General features: G+C 37.4%; 1 pseudogene; it reads right to left on the bottom strand.

The window, feature by feature from the left end:
• Positions 1–3,839: 3,839 nt before the first annotated feature.
• On the bottom strand, positions 3,840–19,144 carry LOC101133661 (arginase-2, mitochondrial-like; annotated as a pseudogene).
• Positions 19,145–19,357: the final 213 nt, after the last annotated feature.

Genomic DNA, 19,357 nt, shown 5'->3' with positions numbered 1-19,357 from the left:
TACTTGACTATAAAATTCAAGACAGTCGTTAGATGATAGACAGATCTGAGACAGACTTGGCCTTTATGCTCCTGGGGTGCCCATTCTGAAGGACAGTGAGAAAAAAGACCCAGAAACTCACAAATTAACACTGTTGATAGGCCCAGAAATTACAGATCTCATAAACATCTCTCCAGGAGTGCTGTTTTGGGTGAGGAAAAAAGATGGGGAGGGAATTGGGGGAAAGATATCTCTGCTAATTTCTCTCTGCTTTTCTCTTTTGCTGATTTGTTAAATAATAGGCTGGATACATTTAAGCAAAGCAAATATAAATAAAGAATACTGCACTTGAAATCTTGGAACTGCCCAAGGAATCATGGGGTTTAGTTGCTAGTTCTAAGAGATAATCAGTGGGGCTTGGTTTTTTATCTTTATAACTATCCTGCCTCAGAAGGAACAGGTCCATCAAAAGTCTCCTCACTTTACAAATCATTCTGAAAGTGGCAAAACTACGGAGACAACAAAAAGATCAGTGATTGCCAAGGGTTGAAGGTAGCAGAAAAGGATGCATAAGCAAAACAGTGGAGTTTTAGGGCAGTGAAACTACTGTGAATAGTCATGTAATGGTGGATACCAGTCATTACACATTTGCCCAAACCTATAGAATGCACACCACCAAGAGTGAACCCTAATGTAATCTATGGACTTTGGGCAATTATGATGTGCAGTTATCAGTTTTAACGAATGTATGACCCTGGTGGAGGATGTTGATACGGGGAAGGCTATGCATGTGGGAGGAGGACAAGAAGTGTATGGGAAATCTCCATACTTTCCTCTTAATTTTGCTGCGAATCTGAAACTGTTCTAATAAAATAATACCTTTTTAAAAATCTAATAAAGCACTACGGTTGCATAGGATTTTTTATATGGGAGAAGCTGGGTGAAGGGTACACAGAATCTCTGTATACTATTTTAGCTACTGCTTGTCAGTCTACAGATATTTCAAAATAAAAATTTAGAGACCCTAAATATCTGTTTTCTAAGACACAGACTCCATAACAATAAATTTATTTGGATTCCAAACAGGTGTAAAAACACTTTCAATAGCAATCTCATGTACTCATTTAGGTTGAACACAGTAGAGAAACTCCAACCCCAGGTACCTATTAAGAGATGTTTATACTACACAGTATTGGCGCATTAAGCTGTGGTGCTGGAACATGGCACCCCAAGTACTGTGTTTAAATGATGGATATATGATAGCCATTTTCACTGCTTCATTTCTCCAATGTGAAATTGCCACTTAGCTTTCATAAAGATTTTAATGAAAAAAATTAAGAACATAATGAAATAGTCTGCAAACAAACCATCAGACTAGTTGGAATAACAGCCTATGATAGGTCCACTATGTTAGCGTTACATAAGAAGGACTAAAAGCAAATAACTAAAATTATTTCTAAACTCCCATGAGATGCCGATTGGACAGCAAAATATAACCAAATTATTAATCCACCCCCTTTAGCTTCTAAATTGTCCCAAATTTTAGCTCTTTAGACTCAACTTTTTAAACAAAAGATCAGATTTTAAAAATGTGAAAATAGAAAGCAAACACTTAATAATTTGAGTTGTTTCAACGACAATTGAGAATGAAATAATGTAGATTATGCAATTAGGTTTCAGCCCGACCAACATACAAAAGAGGTTTCTTTTTATAAGCTGGGGAAGAAAATTAAAAAAAATTTCAAGAAATTAATTATGCTTTACTTACCTTTGACACATTAGTTTTTCTTCAGAAAATGTCTGCTACAATTTTCTTTATAGGACTCATTGACTTTCTGGAGACATCCTTTTTTTTCAACAGATACTTGTTTTTAGTGAGGAACACCCAAAACCAAGCAAACACAATGAGTGATTAAGTAAATGCTTTGCTGTAGATAACATCTCATTAAGAAAATGATAATATACCAGATATCAAGATCGTTTGGTGAATTAGTGTTATGAATATTATAAAACATATGTGAATTTATACATAGGATAAAGTAGAGTGTCAGAAAGCTAAATATTCCACCAGGTAAATAATACATGTGAGGTTGGATAATGCAAACAAATTCTAAATATGCATAAAACATAACCAACTAAATACATATTTACTTAAGAGGCCCTGTAGAAATTTATACTAGATAATTCACTAATATTCATATAATATTAGTATGGAACCTATTAAAGGGCATTTGGTCACACATACCAAACATGCAAAGACTATGAATGACTATTATATATGAGCTAATGTTAGTTTTTCACAATGGAATGTGAGAGCCCAAGAGAGATAATTAGATATTACAGCAGGAGGAGGTGACTGGCGCATTGTCTTACCAAATAACTGATATTTATGTCAACATGATAAAGTTATGAGCACATTTGTGCTCACAGCCAAATAATTAGAATTTCAATCAATGTAGCAATCTTGGAGCTACCGATTAAAAAATTATTTGGGAGTAAGGCCGAAAGAACTATAACATGCACATAATGATACCTTCATTAAAGGAAACTTGCTTTCTTTCTTTCAAACACTGCATATGTAATTAAATTTAAAATTCATTCATTTATTCATTCATTGAACGACATTGAGCAAAATGATAGAAACCTCTGAACTTATAAGGAAAACAGTAAGACATATAATATGTACTGAATGTCAGGTAGAGAAAAATAAGGGAGGAGGAAAAGTGAAAAGCAGATAGTTTACAATTAAAATAGGGCATCAAGAGGGTTGACATTCAGTAGACAAAGAAGGACTAAGCCATGCAGACTTCTGGGGGAACAGTGCTCTGGGGACAGCGAGTTCAAAGGCTTTCAGTGGGAAGAGGCCTGACATGCTTCAGGAAAGGCACACTGGCCACTGGTGCTGTGGGAGAATTGAGGAGACCCAGAGGTCCGAGGGGCAAAGGGAGGCCATGCGGTGTAGTGACTGGCGGACCACTTTAAAGACTTTAGCTTTCACCATGAGATGCGGGAGCACGTTATCTTCATGAAAAGTAGCAGATGAGAAGCAAGTCAGCTGGAGGGAAGGATTGCTGAGGGCTGCAGAACATGGCTGGTTACTCTGTTTTTCTTCTGTTGGAAAGCTTAAGCAGAATTATTCTTATTGATCCCAAGCCCATTTTCATGTAAGTGAGTGAGAAAAGGAAAGCAGGGTCCAGTCGAGAGGCTTGAGTTCTGTTCCCAGCCAGGATGCTGATACGCGTCTCCTCCTTCCCTGCAGGCCCAGCATCCTCTGGCTCCTCCTTTATCTTTAGACAGCAGAATAGTAGGTGTGGGTGGACTTAATCTCCTTCCTCTTGTGGCTTTTTGGTATTTATTTTTTCAATTAATTAATTTTTAAGTTGACAAATAAAAATTGCCTATATTTATCAGGCACAACATATTGTTTTGAAATATGTACACATTGTGGAATGGCTAAATCAAGCCAATTACCATATGTATGACCTCACATAATTATTTTTTGTGGCGAAAACACTTAAAAAATCTCCTTTCTTACCATTTTTTGATATACCAAGGTAATGAATGCTGCTTATGCATCTTTAAATTTACATAGCACTACAATGCATTAATACCCAGTGAACTGCAAAAAAAAAAAAATATATATATATGTATATATACACACACACACACTTACAGTGGTATTATTAGTCACCAAAATGGAGAGGGGAAACTACAATTGTGAGAATGTGCAAGTGTTCTCATTAAGGCAATATTAACCCAGATAAGCACTTAATACCTGTCCTCTCAAATGCCTTACAGCTCTGGAATGCCCATTGTGAAACAAAACAGTGCACAGTATTTCGTAAATTCTCACACACACTTCATTTTCTGACTTGGCTGGGAAACGAGAAAATCTGGCCATGGGCAATGTGCCCTCCTTCCCTTGTCTGACCCAAACATAAAGCAGTTACATCTACTGGCAGGCTAGCTGTGGCCTTTGCCCTTTCCTCTAAAGTGCCCAGTTGAGGATTGACTTCAACAAGATCCAGTGCTGACGGCAACCCTGTACTATGTATTTCCCCAGTAATATAGATGCCTTCTTGAAAGGTCAGTCCCCCTACAATAGGGATTCCTGCGGCTGGAGCCAGTGTACAAATACATCAATATCAAAACTCAGATGGACAGACCTTTGTCTTTTGCCAATCAGCAGATCAAATTTCTGTTGCATGACCTCCTGGGTGCCAAATGGATCAATGTCTCTCATGGAAAAATACTAGATATCATTGTTCTTTTAAAAAAATGTTCCAGAGGGTCCATGTCTCCTAGATCAGAATACGCTATGCTTGGGGAAGAGATACAAGGTTTGTCCAGGGAAATCCTGGAAGTTCTGGTACCTTTCCCTGTAGTTCTCTGAGGAGAAATGAAACTGATAGTCCATGGAGATTTCCTGATGAAGTGGTAAGGGGTGTACTGATGTCTGCTGGGCATCAACCCAAGTGACACAAAGGTCTGGGCAGTTCCAGGCATGACCACTAATGGTACTAATTGCCAGGCTGGGGTCTCCTCTCACCATGACGCAGCTGTAGCCAGACAACACTGCTCTGCTAACCAACTCAGCCAGTTGCTGGTTGGCTGAGCCACTGAGCACAGATTCACTGTAGGGTTGTTGAAGAGTTCATCTGTGGGGACTGGAGTAAAACTAAACTTTTCAAAGTCTTTCAGGCAGCAGCCCAAATTGGAGACCCTTTTCATCAATCCAATTTTTCTTCTGGCAGCTGGACCATGTTCCACTCCTTTTCTTTTCTGTCCCTACAAGAACGGGGCTCCTATCACAACCAGACTTCTTCAGGACAGAATGCACTTGTGTCTGGAGGAGACAAGTTCCTTAGGGACTTGACTGGCAGTGTGGGGAATCACTGGGACAGAGGCAGAGCTCAGTGCAGCTGGAAGCTTCCAGTCTCAGCAATTTTCAAGAATACAATATATTGTTATTAACTATAGTGGCCATAATTTTTAAATTCTGACTTCCCACACACAAACACTAACAGACGGCAGGCAAATATACCAGGCAAGTCAAATTTCTCAACCCAGACACATTTAGCAGATTTTATTTTAATGAAACAGAATTTTTAAAGAGATTTTATACTTCATTAAAGTTGATTTACTGTGCACTTTCGCTCCCTCTGCTGGTTGTGAAGACTGTGGAAAACCACAATACATTGCCCTGCCAGTAGACTTAGAGAGCAACCTGACATCGTGTAGCCTTGAATGGTTAATCTAGAGAAGGAATGAAGTCAAGCAAGAAGTGAGCGCTAGCTGTACCACTGACACAGGGACATCTCACTCTCTGCCCTGGCCATGATGGAGCTGTGAGGGATCATGCACTGCAGCCCCTATTGTGCAGATGAGGAGGGTGAATTCCAGAGATTCGAGGCCTTCCTCAGCTCCAGATCCATGTGTAATTTAGGGCCCAGGGCCAGGACTCTTGTGTGTAACTTGGAGACATGTTCCTAGTGCTTGTAAACTTCACGGACAGAACTTCATGGATAAGTGGGATTGAGCTGTTACTGAAGAGTTCATGTAGCTTTAGAGGCAGCACCCCTTTCTTGTGAGCTGATTGCAAGTGTCAGGTATCAACTGGTGGGAGGCGCTTATCTCAAATCCTTAACAGACAGAAAATGTTCATTTCTTCATGTGATAGAACAACAGTAAAATTCCAGCTTAAAGTTGTTACAGCTTACTCTCTGACCTCATTAAATGACTACTCTGCTTGGATTTTTAAAATGTGGTTTCATAAATTAAACACTGAGTCTTAAAACCTTCCTTGAGTTTTAATGCCTTTCATTTGTGAAACCATGAGGGAATCCACCACCAACAAAGCATTTTTTCCCATGTTCCTGTGCGTGCCTGGTGTCACCTGGGGTCTATGCCAAGTCAAACAAAAGAAGTTTGGAAATAGTTTGTGAAGAAATTAACTTGTATACTTAAGTATATTTAAGTAGGTCAAACATCTCCTTCTCCCCCACATTCCATGACTAATGTCCCAAATAAAAGTATATTCATTTTACATGCGCCACATTTCCCAGAAAAAAGCAGCAAATGCAAGACATTTATCTGTCAGGGTGAATGCACAAGGTTCTGCTCATTTTTGCAGGAGGCAGGGAGCTGGAGGAGCTGCTGTCACCATCCTCTGACTCTCAGATGACATAGGAGTTATTTGGTGCAGATGTTAGAGGAGAACAAAATGCCTGGACCTTGTCTCTTGAGAATGCCGTGGCTATAGGACTGAAGAAGTTGGACTTGTAGTTTGGCCTTCCTCTTTGTATGACAGTTATTTATGCACTATTCTTTTTGCCTTTTTTGATTATAAGTTCATTAAAGGCTGATACAATGTCTTATTGCTTATAGCATCTAGCATGTACTAGTTGCTAAAAAGAGGTTTGTTAAATAAAGATTTATATACTAGCTTCTGAATAAATGTTTGTTAAGTGAAAAACTTTTAAAAGGTAATTCATTTGTGACTTTTTCAAAGCATTTCCAAACTACTGCCTGGACACCATTCTCACTTAACGTGATGAATTAGAAAAGCATCCAAATTGTTTATCCCTTTAAAAATATTTTTTATCAGTGAGTTGCAAAACTGTTTCTTAAAACATATTTCTAGGTACGTAATTTCTGAAAGGCTCCAACCATTAAGATTTAGTGTGAGGGAGGAGGGATAGCATTAGGAGATATACCTAATGCTAAATGACGAGTTAATGGGTGCAGCACACCAACATGGCACATGTATACATATGTAACAAACCTGCACGTTGTGCACATGTACCCTAAAACTTAAAGTATAATTTAAAAAAAAAGATTTAGTGTGTGATCATTATTAGTATAAATTTTTGAAAAGAAAAATCGATTTGCTACACATTTAACACTAAAGAACTAATATACACAATGTGTGGAGAGCTGTATGAAATTTTGAAGCAAATGTTAGATCTAATTCCTCTTAAAAGAAAGAATCATGTTTAATTGATAGAATACAGCACTTTCATGGTTCTCTAGCAAGTCAAAGGGCTTGTCCGTTTTCTTGACATTGTATTTACTTAAATGAGTTTATCTAAAGGGAGAAAGCAAGGTTGCAGGCAGCTTAGAACAATGTAGTAATTGTCACTAATTAAGTGCCCTCAGCTGTGTCTATACTGGGCCACTGTTTACTTGCTTTGTACATACTCAGCTGCAGGTAGCCACATTAAAAATTCCTCCACTTGTTATCACCCCTTGCTGTTTTAATTTTTATGTGGTGAAATATTGACAAACATGTCATGCTTGACTCTCACACTTTTTCTATGAATGGATAAATTAAGGATACAACTATTTTCTCTTACTCTGAATTTTCTGTCTAGAAGGTAGTGCAGGGTAGATGGATGTTGGCACTTGCTCGTGAACTGGATTGATTAAATGATTCTGAAAAATGGAAATTCAGAATGATTGTTCTTGGAATGGTACTACACTAGTATCCATCCATCAACATACTCTCAAACATGCTCTGTATAACCATTACAAGCAATTCCCAAAGCTGGCTGGGAGTTCAGCAAAGTTAACCTTTGTAGACCTGACCCATGACTGGGATCTACAAAGCACCATGCTTGAACCACCATAGCTTTCAGCCATAGATAAGAGTTAATTTTTACCACCTTGAACAGCATTCTCAAGCTTTCTTTGCCTTAGTTGCCATGTTTATAAAAAGATAATGAAAGACTAAACAAGTACTTCTCAAACTAACATGCACATGAATTTCCTGGGCATCATACTAAATTTAGATTTGGATTCAAAGGTCTGCAAAGAGAGTCCACATTTGTTCCCAGGTGCTCATCTAAGACTGCACATTGAGTGCTAAGGGGCTAGTTGATCTCTATTGAGCCCTCAGCCCTGATATTCTCTCATAAAGCCTTTGCTTGTGAAATATACTTTATCCTAAATTATGTGATAATTCATTGATTTTTGATTATCATGCCATGAGGGTCTTATAATGTCAGTGAATAAGAATAATGAATGAAGGTATAAATTGAACCATTGGACTATTTTAGAGGTTTTAAAATTCCTAAGTTTACAATAATAATAACTGTAGGAATTAGATGCCAAGACTGTGTGTTCATGATTTTATCATGAAATACTAAACAGCAAAAGTAGATGGCATGTTCTGTCCGTTATTATTATCAGCACCACTTCAAAACTTTATAGGACCACATGAAATATCCATTAGTGCTAGCTATTTCATTTTCTTCAGTGTATATAAATACACAGCCTGAGAACAGAATGAACTTTCAAATACTTATTTGCAAAACATTACCTAGATTTTATTTTGATGCATTGTTTTTCTTCAAGATATCTCAGAATTCTGGGCACCTCCTTAAAATTATCTTTACTTTTGCCTTCTGGCCACATTTCTCCCATCTACCACAATACCACTCCACCCCAAGACCAAATTAAGTAGAATCTTATGGTAAAGATATCTACTTCTGGTGTCTTTTTTATTTAATTCAATTGTACAGGTAGGTTTTTTCAAACAGCAGAAATACATTAAGAATTTAAAAGGCTCTATGTTCTCTTGTTTCTTGAGATGTTATTTTAGCATCTGCACTCAATTTCACAATCAGCTTGACTATTTCACATTTCTAGGGTTTTATAAATCTTGAACAGCATACCTTTTCATCACTTGGTTTCATTGCTCCAATTGCTAAGCAATAATATGCAAGATTTTAACAAAAATATTTATTTCACATTTTTCTTTAAGAGATTAAATGTAGTACAAGCAAGTATTTAAAAAACAGTGATTGTTTTAAATTTTGTTCAAAGCATAATGTGAAGGGCCAGAGTAAGGGTTTATGCAGATAATGCATTCATGATTGAACTATTTGTATATTAAATATGATGTTAGGTTATAAATTAACTTAAGCTCTTGAAATTTATAGACGAATTCAAAAATGTAAATCTGCTCAGAAAAGGCTATTTATCTCATTCGTTTGTATGGTAATTGAAGGTTCATAATGAAATAATCTGATGCACAGAGCCCAGCTAAATTAGCCTGCCCATAATGTACTATCTTGAAGTGACTTCACATTTTCATTAGAGCCTTTCTAATTTCTAAAGCAAAATTAATGCAATTAGTGATCAAATCAATACATATTGATCATGAGTTTCTTCAATATGGCATGAACATATTAGGTCAAAAAGAAAGGGCTTTTTAAGATCATAGAATAAATATAAGAAATTTAAGTTGTGAGTAAGACAGCTTTGTGCTACTTTCTATTGTAGCTACTATTTATAAGAAAGTGACAATATTATTTTTATCATTGTTTGGATGAAATTCAACATAATGTGCTACATCCCTGTCCCTTCCCCCCAATGCATTAATAGGGTATTCATTGTCCATATGGATTTTCCTCTCCATAAATATCCAAAAGCAATTTTTTTTTCCTCATGGTGCAGAATTTCAGATGACTAATTACTCAAAAGCATTTCTTTCTTTTCACATGCAAATGTAAGCAAGATTCCAGGGAGGAGCCCACCCCCTAAACCCTCAGCCCAGTAAATGTACCTTTGATGGAGTGGGCTGCGGTTAAATGTATGCAGGAAAGACTTGAAGCCCAGAATAAAAAATCAAAACGCATTTGTGGAAATCAACGGACTGTTGCTTTTCTACATACTAATCAGCTTATTTCACAGTGAAATAAAAAGATACTTCTAAGAGAGAGAGAAAAAAAGATCCAGTCCTAGAAGCACCCCTCCTCACCCCCAGCTAAATGGATTCTGAGATGTGGTTCAACTGGTGTCTATTCCTGAGGTGTGAGGGGAAACCATGATAAACTGTCTTAACTGCTCAGCTTCTTAAGAGCAGATCATGTAGATTCTGGGAGAAAATGTTGAGTAAACCCAAAAGAAAAGATCATATTGTTGAGTCAAGTCTGCCTTTGAGATCCTGCAAAAGCTAAGCTGAGGAGAGAGACCAAAGCCACAAGACTGTGGTTTGCAGTTATGGCCAGCTAATTTGCTTTTCTGTCTTGAGGACATGTGAGGGCATGAGCTACTTTTCCTAACTCATATTTCATGACTGTATTTTAAGAAGCTTTATGGCATGTAAATAAATTTCCTTACTGTCTGTGATAAATTTCAATTGCTTTCTTTAAAAAAAGGTAATTAATTTAAAGTTTTTCTTGCAATTTTCACACCATATGAATATAAATAAAGCTTTTCATGGTGTATAAATTTATAAACTGTAATGACTCAAAAGAATGGTAGTGACAGGTGTACATTCTATTTTGTCTACAGACTGGTCCCCTTTACTTGAAAGTGATGTCACAGATTTTGAATTCAGACATTTATTCACTGATATGAAACTCTTCGGTGCTTCTGGTGAAGCAACCTGGTGGAATTGACTTAATATCATGACTAATCTCTAGTTTCTGAAATTAGCGCATCATTGATGAAAGTAATAGATTTATATTTGTGAAACCATTTAAAAATTCTCCTGAGGGAGTTAGTATATGTGTTTACAGGTGTTTCTAGATTACTACTTAGAACGGTGTTGCCAAGCAATGCAGCATTCACTTGTCACTGGTCACATGTGATGGTTTGGTAAAAATGAATTCCATGGATAAATATAGAGTTGGGAAGACTGTTATTTTGTGGGAAATATACAATGTACATTAGCATAATGAGGCTCTCAGAAATCCTGCAAGAAAGATGACTATTTAACACTAGTTAGCTCAACATTTCCCAAATTGATTGAGTTATTCAATCTTTTGGTTTTCTTCTAACATATCTACTTTGGGATACTCTGATTTTGATTTGGTGAGTGACAGGGAAATCATAAAGTCTGAATTCTGGGGATATGCTAAATGGCAATAACCACTTCACATTTGATTTTAGTCATCAGGAAAGAGCTGACAAATCCAGTTCATCAACATACTTGTCTCCCTGCCATTAAAGTATTGTTCCTTAGCCTGAGCTATTTCAATCAAATCAAACCACTAAGACTGATAATAACTGATACTATTATCACCTATTTAAGAATCTCCTACTTCCTGGCTGGGTGCAGTGGCTCACACCTGAAATCCCATCACTTTCAGAGGCCAAGGTGGGAGGATTGCTTGAGGCCAGGAGTTTGAGACCAGCCTAGTCAACATGAGACCCTGTCCCTACAAAAAAAAAAAAAGAAAGAAAATCAGCCAGGCATGGTGGCACACACCTATGGTCCCAGTGTGCACCTATGGTCCCTTTTACTTGGGAAGCAGAGGTGGGAGCGTTGCTTGAGCCCAGGAGGTCAGGGTTATAGTGAGCTGTGTTCAGAAACTGCACTTCATCCTGGGAGGCAGAGTGAGACTACATCTCCAAAAAATAAAAAATAAGAAATAAAAATCTCCCTCTTCCCGAGGAAAAACTAAAATAGCTCTTTCAAAAAAGTAAATAAACAAATAAATAACACATAGTCTTCATAAAGAAGACAGATAGCACAAGGAAGAAAAAATACTTGTAATAATCCCTTCATTGTAAATATCCTGATGCATATTTTTCTAGCCTTTTTATATGTATATAACCATTTACAAAATTGGATTTGGTATTTATTTCTCATAACCTATTTATTTTCACTCGATACATAGTGAACATATTTCCATGTCAATAAATCTATAACATCATTGCTTTTCATTGTATACATGTGCCATATGTTTTAAAAGGCTAAAAAGATGGCAGCCTTTTAGTCACTAAAGATCGGTATGTTTAATGGCTTTGGTGTATTCTTGGTAGGTGTATGGCCGGGACAGGCCTTGTGCAGGCATCACTGCTGTGCTGAAGGGGTGGAGGGGGAAGGGAGGTCTGTTTTTCCTGGAGGTCAATCTCCTCTACAGAGAGAAATCAAGGGCCAAACAGAAGCTGAGGATGCTGCCTGCGTCGGCCAATCCCTTCTCCCTTCCTTCTCCCACAATTCATCTTCCCCAAACACCTTCTCCCCACTGAGTTGTCTTCCTGTAAGTGGGGTCTTTCTGCAAGGCTGGGAGCTCTGATTTGGAGGTGATGTTTGCTGTAGAGATAGTCCCTGCTGGGTAGAACAACTGCTGCTCTCCCCTCATGCTTCTTCTGGGCAGGATAGTCAGAACCTCTGCCCATCGGGACCTCTGTGGTGATTGGAGAGTCAGCCAAACTCACTAGGCAGCTGAAGATGCTCTAGAGATGCCTCATGGCTAACATCTTTTCAGAGGGGCAGCTGAGTACCCTGAATTGTCCCCTGGCTTCTGGTCAAGTTATGGCAGCCTGAGTTTTGCTACTATGGACCCTGATCTTACAACAGACTTAATAGAAGCTAAGGGTGGTGCTAATTTTTTTTTCATATTATATTTGAAATTATTCCTGTGGACATGCTGTGCATACTTAGGCCAAAGGTTGCAAGAATGCCTGCCAAAAAATAGAGGCACATATAACTAGATTTTCTAGGGAAATGGAAACCACAATTCATTATCTTCTTCTAAGATTTCTTTGAAGGCCCCAGTCTGAGGTAAATGCTCCCTTATTTACATTTCCTGACTATTCTGCACATTCCTGTGACTTCTATCACCCTATAGTTGTTTGCCTGTCTGTCATTGCACAAGCACGTGAGGACCTGAAGGATAAACTGCTGTGTCTTACCAGATTTATTTATTTTTTAATTTTTAAAATCAAGCAGAGACCCTAGACACTAAGTGTGGAACCAAAAACTTGGGCTCTTTTTCCAGGTTGAGAAGTGGTTAAAAGCATGGACTCTGGAGTCCAACTGCCCAGGTTCAAGTCCCAGTTCTCTGTGACCTTGGGCAAGTTATTCAATCTCTCTGGGTTTCTTTATCTTAAAATGTGGATAACAGTAGTACTTGCTTCATAGGGCTATTCTGAGTAATAATGGGTTGATTTTTCTATAATGCATTTAGAATAATTCATGACATTTAGTAAGTATTATATGGCTATTAATTTAATTATAATTTGGTCATATCAAATTGCTTCCCAAGCCTCTTTTCCTCACAGGTATAAGTGAGATATATTGGCAGTGATTAGCACAGTGCCTGGGACATTGTGCTACAGGCTCAGTGGATACTTCCTGAGTCAGATTGATAATCCATCATGTGAGCCTGTGAAGGTTCTAAATGGGGCAAGCATGAAGTACACTAAGGATGTGCACTATAGCCACTTCTTGGGCCTGCTATGCTCCCTGTTTACTGCACATCTGTGGTGGCCATACAGTTAGCTAAGTTAAGTTATACTACTTCTGGTTGTTTTGTTGTTGTTTTTGTTTCTGTTTGACATGAAGGTAGATAAGAGTATGTATGCTTGTAATACTCATATTAAAATAGTAGGGAATGCCCAATCCTGTATTTCCTCAATGCTTCCACTCATGCGCATGACTTTGTATAGTGTAAATGAGAAAAAAAATCATAGCTGAGTCTTCAGATTGGAGATTGGAAGGAGATCCATTTTTAATGGCATTGGAATAAGAAGTGAACCTAAATTCACCATTGCTTATTTATGGCTGTAGTTATTTCTCTCTGGTACATCCCAGAGGGTTACTTTCTGTTGTTAATTGGAACTTCTAAGCCATTTTTATTTACAAAGTGTTTTACAGTCATTGGTATTGATGACTTATAATTCCCCCATGAGTTAGGTGTCAGGATGAGGCATTGACACAGGCTCCACACTCAGGAAGCTGAGACGTGAGGGTGGATAAATCTGCCCCCTCCCACATGGCAGCCATGGGGTCCCGGTTTGCTTTGTTTTGGCTTGTCGGATTCATATTACCTTCTCCATGTGCACGATAGCAGTTACAATTGGACTCCTGGATACAGGGTCTTTTGAGGAAGGACTGAAAGAGAGTGACACTGAATCCACTTAGCAATTTTTTTCGTCTTTCTGTTCGCCATTAAAATGAGTTTTCCTTGCAACTGTATGTCTTTCGGCACACTTATTTTGTTTTTTTAAAGAAGTAAGACAAATAACTGCCTGTTTATTGTTAAATTTGTAGTGCCAGTCATGACAAGCATAAGGATAGTAACACTTTTGCCAGCAGGGTGCTTATCTGTTTTACTAGTTCAGAAGGACTTGATTGATGCGAAAGACTAAGGTCTCAGTAAAGACAATTTAGCCATTTCCATACAGTTTATGCTTGTGTTAGTTGTATCCTGCAGGGGAGTCCCCAGGGGTGGCTTCTTTGACCTTCCCTCTAAAAGGTAACACGTAGAGATTCCTAAAGGAACCATCGTCTAACAAGACTAATGACGACTCCCATGCCTATTATCATTCAGAGACAGAGAAGGAGGCTTTAGAAATGCAGTACCACATTCCTCCCTTGATGTTTCACATGATCTATTAAAGCGTTATGTGGCAGATAAATTAATCATTAAAAACTTACAGTTAAGTCTTTACAAATAATAACCAGGTGTACCTTGATTATCTTTGATCTCAATATATATATTTTCTGTCACTAAACAGATGATACATAGCAGTTTGTTTTACTGACGAGTTTGAGAGACTCAAGGAAAAAAAAGCTATTTTCCTCCAGCATTCTTTCTTTTTCTTTTCATTTCTTCCTTTCTTTTTTTCCATTTTTCAAGTTAGAAGAGCTAAAACGAAGTTCTTTATTCAATAATAGCTCATGACAGCCATGATCACTTTTTCATCTTGCTTTGCTGGAGTGTAAGTATGAAGCATCTTCACTGTTTATTATTCCAGCTATCCTCCCATTTGATTTATTTCTCCCATTCACTGCTACTTAGTATTTAAAAGTTCTGACCAGGGGACATGCTCCACATCTTGTGTGCATTAGGTGCTCCATGATACACTGGATTCCACTTAATGCCATCACTTTGGATTGAGGTGGATTTTTTTTTTTTATTCTAATGTGCTTTTCGTCACATTAACCACTTCCAGGGCTAACATTTTCTACATTCCAAAAAGAAAAGAAAAAAGATGATAACATGAAATAATGCAGTTGCAACAATCAGATAGATATATGCCAGACAAATGAAAATTCATGACAACACAAAGCATTTTGTACCATAAATGATTTCTTCATTCTCTGTTAAGAAAAATGTTTAATGTTTTAATATACTACTGGTGAAACTTAGGTTAACAAAAATTGTTTGGGTAAGTGATAAATTCAGGAGCAGCACCAGGAATGTGGTGGTGGAAATAAATGCAACCAGAGAGAGAAAAGTACTCCTCAGCAGACAGTAGACTTCTTAAATTGAAAGAAGAAAAGAATGAAATATGGTTGAAATCTTTGTTTATGTCGCAGATATTTACAATCTATCTACAGTCTACTCCATTAAGTAATGATGTGTTTTTATTATGTCAGTCTAGGAAGGTAACAACTTTAATTTGTCATTTCAAAATTAAATGTGTGATTTTCCTTTGCATTTTGCTCAATAGTATAAGGACTGTGTTATGGCTAGGTATTAAAATATGGGGATTACTTGAGAGCAGAAATCAAGATTATTTTTTCTGGTTTGTTGAATTCCTTATACGTAAAAAAAGTCTTTGTTCTGAGCAGTTGGTGATGATAATATGAATTTTTACTTTTTAAAAATTCTTCCTAAAAACAAAGTTCTTATTGAAAAGTATTAATTGGGGCCGGGTGCAGTGGCTCACGCCTGTAATCCCAGCACTTTGGGAGGCCGAGGCAGGTGGATCACGAGGTCAGGAGATCGAGACCATCCTGGCTAACACTGTGAAACCCCGTCTCTACTAAAAATACAAAAAATTAGCCGGGCGTGGTGGCTGGCGCCTGTAGTCCCAGCTACTCGGGAGGCTGAGGCAGGAGAATGGCGTGAACCCGGGAGGCGGAGCTTGCAGTGAGCAGAGATCGCGCCACTGCACTCCAGCCTGGGCGACTGATCGAGACTCTGTCTCAAAAAAAAAAAAAAAAGTATTAATTGGAAACAAAGATAACTACATCTTCTTGAAATGCCAGTTATAAGTAACTCACTCTAGAGCCAACAATATCTCAGGGTTGTTGACATAACTAATTTTTTTCTTTGAAAGAAAAATAATTCTTGGAGAACGTAATAACTATTATTAGTTATGATAATAGATAAAATGTATTAAGCATCTTTTACATGTCAACTGATTTAACTCCTTTTATTATCATGACATCATAGTCTAGTAGGCATTATTTTTCCCTGTTTGCAGATAAAACAAAAACAGAGGCAAAGAGAGATGAAGTAAATTTCCCCAGAACATATGGCTAGTAAGGGGTCAAGCAATGGTGGGTGGGATAATATATTTCCCCTGCTGAACCAATTACAAGATTTCAATGATGTAAGTTTTTCTCTTTCCTTTCTTGGTAAGACTGACAGACCATCTAATGACACTTCAACATTGTATGATGCTGAAACCAAGGTCCAGAGATGTTAAGCAATTTACCTGGAGTCACACAGCAAGTTAGTGGTGAATAGGGAAAGCTCTTCTGAACCCTCCTATGTTATCTGAATTGAGCCCGTTTGGCAGCCTACACTGGACAAGAGTAGGGCCAAGAGTGAATGGATTGTACTCAGAGAGCAGGAGAAAAGGGGAATGGTTAAACAAAAATGACTGTCTCTTCAACTAAAAGTGTGACACATTTGGGAGTGGAATAAAGAGCATGAGTAAGGACCACTGCAGGCACATTTATAGGGCAACTGATGTTTCTCTTGGGTATGATCCTCACCACCTACCACTACCTTCTTGTCCTTTTTTGCACTATCTGGTGACCTGAATTAAGATTAATTACGTTTATGCTGTCTGAACGCCAGTATCCCTATAAAATCATTTACTTAAAAGTATTAGTGCTGTAATAATACCTTCCTGGAGATTTAAAGAAACTGATAAAATGAATATTGGATGCTGATCTTTTAAGCACTGTAGCATTTAGGGAGAGGAAATAATTTGACACAAGAGGAGTTTCCCAGCATTCTTCAATTCAGATTATGTAAAAACTAACATTTATACCTATTTATAAATATGCCTGACCCTAAAAAGGTAATACTTTTTTTAAAGAACATTTACAATATGAATAATATTACATATTTAGTTAAAGACTATCCACTTTTGAGGTGCACCACAATGGTCTGATTTTTTAAAAACCCAACTCCATCTTAGACTGTTATCCATCTTCCCTTATTCAAATCCCTGAAGATAAAATGGAAGCATGGAGAAGTTATTTTCCAATAGTAAAATCAAGGCAAACATGGAACCTTTCTAATTCCCATTTGCACAACTCATTATGCTGATTTATTTATTATTAGATTTTATGGATAAGAGTAGATGCTGGGAATATGTAACTCTCAGACTTCAGACTATGCAATCACTTTGAGTTCTTAGACTTCTGGACCAGTTTGACTAAACTCTATTTTTCTAAGTTATTTTTCCTCTAAATAAGTGGGTCTTCACGTGGAGAACACAGACTTGTAAGCAAAATTTTTATATCCCTTCCTATTTTCCCTAAATTAAGCAAAGAGAAAAATGGAGGATTTCTACCCCAAAAGGGAAGTAATTTATCCCTACCACAGGAATAAGATTGCCAGATTTAGCAAAGAAAAATATAGGACACCCATTTACATTTGAATTTTAGATAAAGAATGAATAATTTTTTAGTATAAGAATGTCCTATGAAATATTTGGGTGTCCTGTATTTTAACTGGCAATTCTACCTAAGAAGGACTCAATCCACTTCCCTTAGAAAAGAGGTGTCAGCATTGTTCCAGCAACCTGTGGGTCCCTGTGGAAACTGTTGCCTCATCAGGATAGTAGAAGAACATCACTTTTGTCAGCAGCTCTTGGTATATGCGGTAATAGCAGCACTGTCCCAGTGTTTGTCCTGTTGTCTTGAGCTTTACTGGAGACATGGCCTTTGGGTCTTTTTTGTTTATGGTGTCAAATTGGTGTAGGAAATGCGGCCATGTGTTCTGGAACTGGACCACTGAGGAAGAGGTAATCCTTTTATATTATGTTGATGGAAGCCACTCATATTTTAAGCATGGCATTAATGACTATTTCAAATTGCTGCATTGTAATCCAGTTACATTAGCTGGATTATATTTAAGGCCTGCTGGCTTCATCTAATTTAAGGCGGAGTTCAATGACCAAATAAATAAGTTTTATAACAAAGAGACATTTGTTTTAGGGCCCCCTGCATAGTATCCCAAAAGGGACTTTCCTAAGTATCCTTCTATGGCAATCAAGGTAAAATTATTTGTCCTTTCTCAGTCTTGGCTTTCTTACCACCTTTATATGAAGTATAGGTATAGTGATGCCTGTTGGAGGACTAAGATTTAACTGAATGATATTATAACTAGAGCTATAATGATAGTATAAACTATAATTGTTTAGCAAGTAGTCAAATTAAAATTGGTGCTGATATTTTAAAAATGGTAAAGCAGTTCCAAGAATAATAATTGTATTCCCAACCCTGGCTATCTGTGATTATTTTAAAATGTAACCTAGAAAAAGGCACAAGCCATTTATAATATTTCAAATGTGAAAAGTGAAAAAAAAACCCAAAACATCACCTTCATTTATTATTTTAAAAATATGGTGAGTTATTTTAGCCAAGAAGAAATGAACACAGATTGTGATGAACATGCTTAACATGTACTTTGAATAAGAAAATCAATATATTAAATGACATGTTAGAAGCATTAAACAAAGGAGAAAAGCCAAAGAACTATATTGAAAGGCATGTTTTCCAGCATAGCTGTTTTCAATTGCTAAACGTTCTTCTCCTGTAGCATATGAAGGGCGCCTAGTGACCTCTAGCTGAGGAATCCATATAGCTCTGCACCCTTCCCCCACCTGACAGACAGCTGATATCCTAGGCGTGCCTCTGCCCCTGCACTCTATTAACTCTTGGGATAGAGCAGCTCTTTCTTTATGCAGCAAAGCACAGTTCCAGCAGTCTATGTCTTTCGTGTGTTTTAACAATCAAAACTCACTTCTCTCTCTCTCTAATGATTTGTTTCTCTCTAGTACTTATATCAAAAAGGAAGATGCTCACAGTCATAAAGTGGTCCATAGCCTCTAACAACACAGTGGTGAGGCATGCATTGCTCCCTGGAAATCAAGTGCACTGTAAGTCATGGCCTGGAAAACTGACCCAGTGTGTACCTGCAGCTTTTCCACCAGTGGCTTCCCACATGGCCATTGTTCTCTTAATTTGTTAGAAATTAAGACAAGTATCTATATGGAAATGGCTTTTTTTTTTAATCTTGCAAGAAAATGCATAAAAATGGATATTTTTAGATGAGGGACTATAGCTGATTATTTTAATTGTATTTCCAAAATTTTTAAAAATGTGCTTAAATAAACAAATATAACTTTTGTAGGTAAAATAATTGAGTAAACTTTATCTAACAAA

Source organism: Gorilla gorilla, chromosome 5, assembly GCF_029281585.2.
Source record: "Gorilla gorilla gorilla isolate KB3781 chromosome 5, NHGRI_mGorGor1-v2.1_pri, whole genome shotgun sequence".
Classification (NCBI taxonomy): Eukaryota; Metazoa; Chordata; class Mammalia; order Primates; family Hominidae; genus Gorilla; species Gorilla gorilla.
Note: the sequence above shows the minus strand (reverse complement) of the source record. Positions and strands in the feature narration are given on the sequence as shown.